The sequence below is a fragment of the Centrocercus urophasianus genome, unplaced genomic scaffold (genome assembly GCF_019232065.1).
Source record: "Centrocercus urophasianus isolate 14NV4802_14NV808 unplaced genomic scaffold, USGS_Curo_1.0 seq_17, whole genome shotgun sequence".
In the NCBI taxonomy this organism is placed as follows: Eukaryota; Metazoa; Chordata; class Aves; order Galliformes; family Phasianidae; genus Centrocercus; species Centrocercus urophasianus.
This window is the reverse complement of record NW_024884722.1, coordinates 11,112,797-11,119,171: the sequence shown is the minus strand read 5'-3', so window position 1 is coordinate 11,119,171 and position 6,375 is coordinate 11,112,797. Positions and strand designations below refer to the sequence as shown.

Genomic DNA, 6,375 nt, shown 5'->3' with positions numbered 1-6,375 from the left:
TAGAGAACATCGTGCATCTGTCTGCCCCAGGTGCTACCTTGGCAGGGTGGGGAGATGGGGCACAGCCCCCTTCACTTAGCCAATAACAGAGAAAGGCCAGCGTCGCGGATTTTAAAAAGGTGGTTTCCAGCACTACTTCCAGGTAAAGCACTGCTGTGCTTAAATGGCTCCTTACAGACCTAGCAAGTTTGCTCAACTCCTATCACAGCCCAAGGGAAGCAGGTTTGAGCAACAGCGCTTAGTAATGCCTAGCTGAGTTGTGGGAACTTTACCATACCCTTCCTCTTCCTACAGCATTGCAGTGACCCTTACACTGGGATGGATGTTGCTTGTGCTCCTGCACTGCTGCCTTGGTTGTCTAAGCTCAGTTGGCAGAAGGGCTACGTGTAGTGGGAGTCACTGTTGCCTCTGCAGTATCAAATGCAAGGCACAGCTTTGCACGGAAGGCAGCTGCTTTCCAAGTTGTAATAGGATGTTAAGTTGGCTTCTTTGGGTTTCCTGAAGTCCTTGCAGAACTAATGAACAGTTCTGATGCTATTCAAAGGGCTTGCATTTGTGAATTTGTGTGGATGGGTATGGTTACCTCAGTGCCTGAATCAAATTTATTCAAGTCTATTTGCAACCTGGGTGTTGTTAGCACATTCCTTTCCCATTATGCTATAGTGTAAGAAAATCATCTCTCACAGGAGCAGTGTGGCATCTTCCCACTTTTGCTGCAGGACCTGGCCTGTCTCAAAGCAGCTTTGTTTCCCCTGGGAACTATGCAGCAGCAGGAGACAAAGTAGATCCTGCTCCAGGATTGCAAATATCCATCACCTAAGCCAAGGGAAAACGTCTATTAAATACCACCTGCAGAAAGCCTGATAAGGTAGTAATTGCCAATTCTGACCACATGTGTGTATATATATGTATATATATAACAAACATTGAACATACAAATCACTACAGGTTAGAGGGCTGTGATTTGTATTCATCTAAATTTTCCTGGGATACAACAGAAGAGCAATGCACTAGAGATTTAAACACTTTTTGCACCAGATTGAATGCACCAGATTTAGACACTTTTTTAAAAGAAAGGCTCACATCTGACAGCAGAAATGCTGTCACAGCTTGAAGCAATGATTGAGTGCCTGGTGGGAGGGCAGGGCCAACCCAGGGGAGCACAGGTGCAAGCAACAGGTGCAAGCAATGCCCCTGATTGACTGGAAGGGTGGAATCAGGATCCAACCTTTCACAGACCTCATTTAAGGGTTGACAGGGGAGAGTCTCTTGCTGGAGATTCCTGCCTACTGTTTGCCTTCCTAGGGTAAGTAGCTTTTTTTAAAATTTGTTTCTGTGGCTGGTGTATTGAGTGTATCCTTGCTTAAGGTAGTCTAGGACTTTGCTTTTCTGCTGTTGTTGCTGTGTTTTCTGTCACATTATAGTCCTGTGTATCTTAACAGATGCTATTACATATTCATTATCCTATTTAGGATCTCCTTTCTGTTTCTGAGATGGTGGAAGAATTATGGTAATGTTAGACATGTAAATAGAAAAGTCAAGCCAAAACATACTAATCTTTTTTTTTTTTTTTTTTTTTAATACAATTCAGCAGTTCAGAAGAGGCTGGAAAGGTGGAATCACATCTCCTGACAACTCCAGTACGTGATTCATTGTTTGACTATTGTTGCACCATAGAAGGCTGAAGATCATTATCTTGCTGAAGGTAGTAATTTATTTGATAATGAGCCAAGCTCTACTAGCCTTACTCAGATGTTGGGTAGGACCTGAAGCCATGAGCTATGGAGTAACAGCGCTGCAGCACGCTGGGAGGTAGCCTGTGATTCTGTTGCATGAATTCTACTGCAGCAGAAATTAGATGTAATAATGCTATTTCTGCAGTAGGCTCTAAGAGCCTATTAGCAGGAGTAGAACAAGAGTAAGGTTTGGGATGAGTGTTAAACTCTAGGTAATTTTCCCCTTGCTTTTGGACGTATCAGAACGATATAATTCCTCTATCTTCTTTCCATTAGTGTTTCTAATCTGTTAAAACAAACACTATTTCTTCAAACTATTACAAGAAGTACATAAAAAATGAAGTTCTGTAAAGAGAGAATAGGGATATGACAGAGAGCTGTGTGTAGGCAGCAGTGAAACAGGCTTTAGTACAGCTTCCAGCTGTCACCTTCACAAGGAGCAGAGGACATTGAGCTGCTCACAGGGAACACACACAGGGATTCACATTCTTGCAGGTCAAACTGGAGGGAGATTCATGCTCAAGTGATGCCTGCTATGGCTATATCTTTTATACCGCACGCGACTGCACAAGCTTGCAGGAGACTGCATCAGGATGGGATTCTAGCAGGCATAGTGTTTTTTGAAGGCCCAGTTTGGTGTGCCCCAGCAGAGCATTAGCAGCCCAAGGGGAGAAAGGACTGGGGAATTCCCTTCTACCTGTGAATGTTTCACAGCTACCATGCAAGGAAATGTACAGGGAGGTGGGTGTCCCTCTCTCGCAGTTTGCCAGATGGTGTCCTCATCTTACATATGACCTTACAAACACCTTTAATCTCTGCAACTCTTGTAGTCTTTCTTAGGTATTATGTGAGGAGGGTTTTTAGTAGCCTCTTCTTCTCAGAGGACTCAGTTGTTGAGTGGTGAGAGATGCCAGATAAGTTTTTAGTTAGGGGAAGATTTGGTGATTGAAAAATGAAATATGAGCGAGGGGTACAGGAGTCAAAGATAAGGGTGTGAATTCTGCTGTTGGAACAGAAAGGCTGTTGGAAAGCATAGTGGGAGGAGCTGATTCTGCTAATGAGCACACTGTGAATCGAGACATATTTCAAACTCTTTCTTTAAATGACCACAAATATTCATGATCATGAACCAAGGCAGCAGAGTGCTGCTTTCCTTCAAGGCTCTGGGAGGTCTGCTGGGTTTGGCCGTGAGAAGGGCAGAGGATAAGGAATTTCTAATAGGTGTGACAAACCATCACAATCCTTGTTGCGGAACTGGGAGGAAAAACCAGGGTAGGAAATAGTTCTGCCATTTCAGATGGTGCTGGGGAAGGGTGAGCTCAGCATGGATCCAACATTATTGTCCTAACTTCTGTTGCTTTCCAACATTTTAATCCATTTTATTTTTTAATGTAGTGCATGTAATTGCACACTATACACAGCACTCTTGTCAGCTTCAGCTTGTCTCAGAGCTAACCAAACTCTTTATTAGGCTTATTTCTATTAATCAAAAACACTTTCATGGTTTAAGTTTTTTAGGAAAATGGTAATGAGATATAGTATGTTTCTGCCTCTTGAGATCGTTGGCTCAACTCCAGTGCCAAACATGATCAAGGTTGCTGCTATTTGTGATTTGCTGCATGATCTTTATGAGCAAGTAGAGAGCTTCAATCCAGTTTATCAGAGCAAGTGTTCACATTATAGAGCTATCATTTAATTTAAAAATAATGAGAGGATTTCAGAAAGAGTAAAGTAAAAAGTCAGCTGGATAATTACGTAATCAAGAACTTCTTAGCATCTCTCTGTGACTGGAGAAATCACAGCACATTTTTGTACATTCTTATTCCTTTTAATACTGCCAAACTGATATAACTCAGAAGAGGCAAACTGGATTTTTGCGTGCATCCCAGGCAGACCATCAGCCCACTGACAGCATCTGCAGTGTCACTGCTGCTGAGACCATGAGATTGCAATTGATTTCTCTGGCAATATGAAAACCACAATACTTGCATGCAAAGAACTTATGTAAATAACGTTTTTAATATATGTAAAAAAACTAACATTTATAATATTTTACTATAAGCAAATGGTTAGACAAATTTTGCTTTCTTTACTGTAGAATCCCTATTGATTGTATTATCTGGGTAAAATGAACAAAAGTTTATTCATGGATGAGGTCCAAACTTTTTATATACGTTTACACCATTATGTCTCCTTGTGATAGTTATTATTCGGAACATGTTTCTGAAACAACGCTGGGTTGAAAATAGCTGTTGTTAGGGGGCAGTTCCACAGAGCACTGTGGTGGTGCAGTGCCACCCAGTGACTGTCTGTCTTACTACAGGATGGTGTAAAAGAAAATGCGTTTCCGACCCCACTGTCGGATTTTCCGTTGTTACTACTTTGCAACCCAAGTTATAATCATGTGTCCAAAAGGTCCATCTTGCATCGTTCAGAAGATATGCGCTGTCCTGGCCCCTGCTTACACCCTCCTGAATGTTCTGATGAGATTTTACTCTGGTTATTTGCATCTCTGCAGCAGACCATAAATCCTTACGTTCAGCAAGTGATGGCTTATCGTTTTCTTGCCGCTATGGTTTAAAACACGCATTAAATTAACTGCCTGAGGGTTGTGGCCTCAAATAAATCAGTATGCAAGTATTTAAACTGCTAGTAATCCTTTCTGTTTCCACAGAAACACACACGTGCTCTAACACAGACTCTTCCAGGAGGCTGGTGAAACAGGTGAATCTGCTTTTTATCAGAAGATCCTGATGTCTTCTGAATGAAATCAGATATTCAAGGAACTACATAACTAGCCTTTCACCTGAAGTTTCCTGGGTTCAACTTGTACCTGCTGCTAATAAAACTACAATTTATTACAGCGTAGTAGTACTACACCATATTAAATAAAATAATATAGTAGGGGATTATTTCTCCTGTGGTAGAGGAGTTTTTTAGGTCTTGCTAGCAGAAAGGTTTTCATAGAGCTTAGAACACTGGCTTATTCTACAAGGAAGAGTTAAAAAGTCATCCCTCTTGAAGAGTTTCATCCTAAGGGCTTTACTGCATTACACGAGTACATCATTCATAGCCATGACAGTCACAGCACTCTTGCAGGATGGCAGCTGTGGCTATTTACATTTTACCAAGAAATATAAAGCACAGGGGATGCTGATCAGCTGGTCCTAAGCTATAGGAAGCTATGGTCACAAACCCAGATATCCTCAAATGTCTGTCTAGTTCCTTGATCATGAACCTGTTAAAGTGTTTTGTAGGGTTTTTTTGTTTTGTTTTTCAGAATTCTTAGTGAATAATGAGATTTTGTCCCAGATTTGTCTTCTGTTTGCGTGTAAATCTGTTGAGTGTTTTAACTCATGGTAGTTTCTAATTAAATACAGACTGCAGTGCAAACTCACATAGACTCCTGTGATCACATTATTACATCTGCAGAGCTGCTAGAGGTGCAGCAATTGTAGGGATGAACTTGTCAAATTGAATTAATTTAGCTCAAGGGGCACTTGTTATGAAGATCAGCCTATAAAGTTACCATCAGCAAGTCTTACAGTGCACCATGGCTTTGCAAAACAGAAGGCCAGAAGGATGCCTCAATATATGGCTGTAATTTTTGGTTGCTGTTATCCACAATTGCAAACATAACCTAAAATGGGAAGATGAATGTGTTAGTTCATAAGTTTCCATTCTTGTTTTTGTCCCACAATAAGAAAAGGTATCATAAATATCCAGCTCGTACACTTTTATGTTGTATGAACTGTTTGTTTTAATTCATCCTTCAGCAGCATTTTGCTAACAAAGTTTTTTTTTTTTTTTTTTTAAAAAAAAAGTCTTCTGGTGTTTCCTCACATGTGCAGCTGTTTTGTTGATTAAAGGTCTAAGCACTCAATTTTTGACAATACAAAATCCTGGAATCAAGGAATTATCATTATCACCTCCCCACTGTTTTTGTTACGTGGGAAGCATCACCACAAAGGGAAACGAAGAAAGTGCAAAACCTGGAAGAGGTACTTTTATTTATTAATTTATTATGAGAAGCTTGCTTTGATATGACTGAAACTCTTTCAGCAAATGCAATGTTTTGTAATTAAGTCATAGTATACAGAATACATTATAAAACGTGCATTATTCTCCAGCCCGAATGGTAACATCAGACCATTTCAAAGCTTCCCTTTGAAATTACGCATTTTGCCATGCAATCAGTGAGATGAAGTGCTGCAATTCAGGCTTCATTAAACAGGCAGAATTTTCTGTTGTTGCTATTAGGTCGATGTGGAAATTAAAGGTCGTATGCGGTGTCCATACTGCTGGGGACGGCACACAGAACATTACGTTCCTGCCCTAAAAGCTATCAGATGGAAGAATTTGTGACCCCACTGAGGGGAAAATGACGAGTTCAAGGGCTCGCTGGCAGGCTGCTGCTGTTTGCTCTACTGTACTTTCCTGCAGCTCTTAAGGCACAGAGCTGCTGTCTGGGTTCCCTTGTCATGCACTCTGCTTTTGTAGCAAATCACTTACGAGTCCACAAGGGTACGGCGCTTGGGCAGTGTTGAGCGGCTGAGGAGCACGGCCTGCATCCCCACAGACCCAGTGCGACTTCCCTCTGCCGGACCTTTGCGAGGAGATGGCGGGGCAGGGTGCCACC

General features: G+C 41.5%; 1 protein-coding gene across 1 annotated transcript in view; it reads left to right on the top strand.

The window, feature by feature from the left end:
* The window catches only part of CFAP58 (cilia and flagella associated protein 58), a 63,868-nt gene that overhangs the window by 905 nt on the left and 56,588 nt on the right, over nt 1-6,375 (top strand). The window lies entirely within an intron of this gene.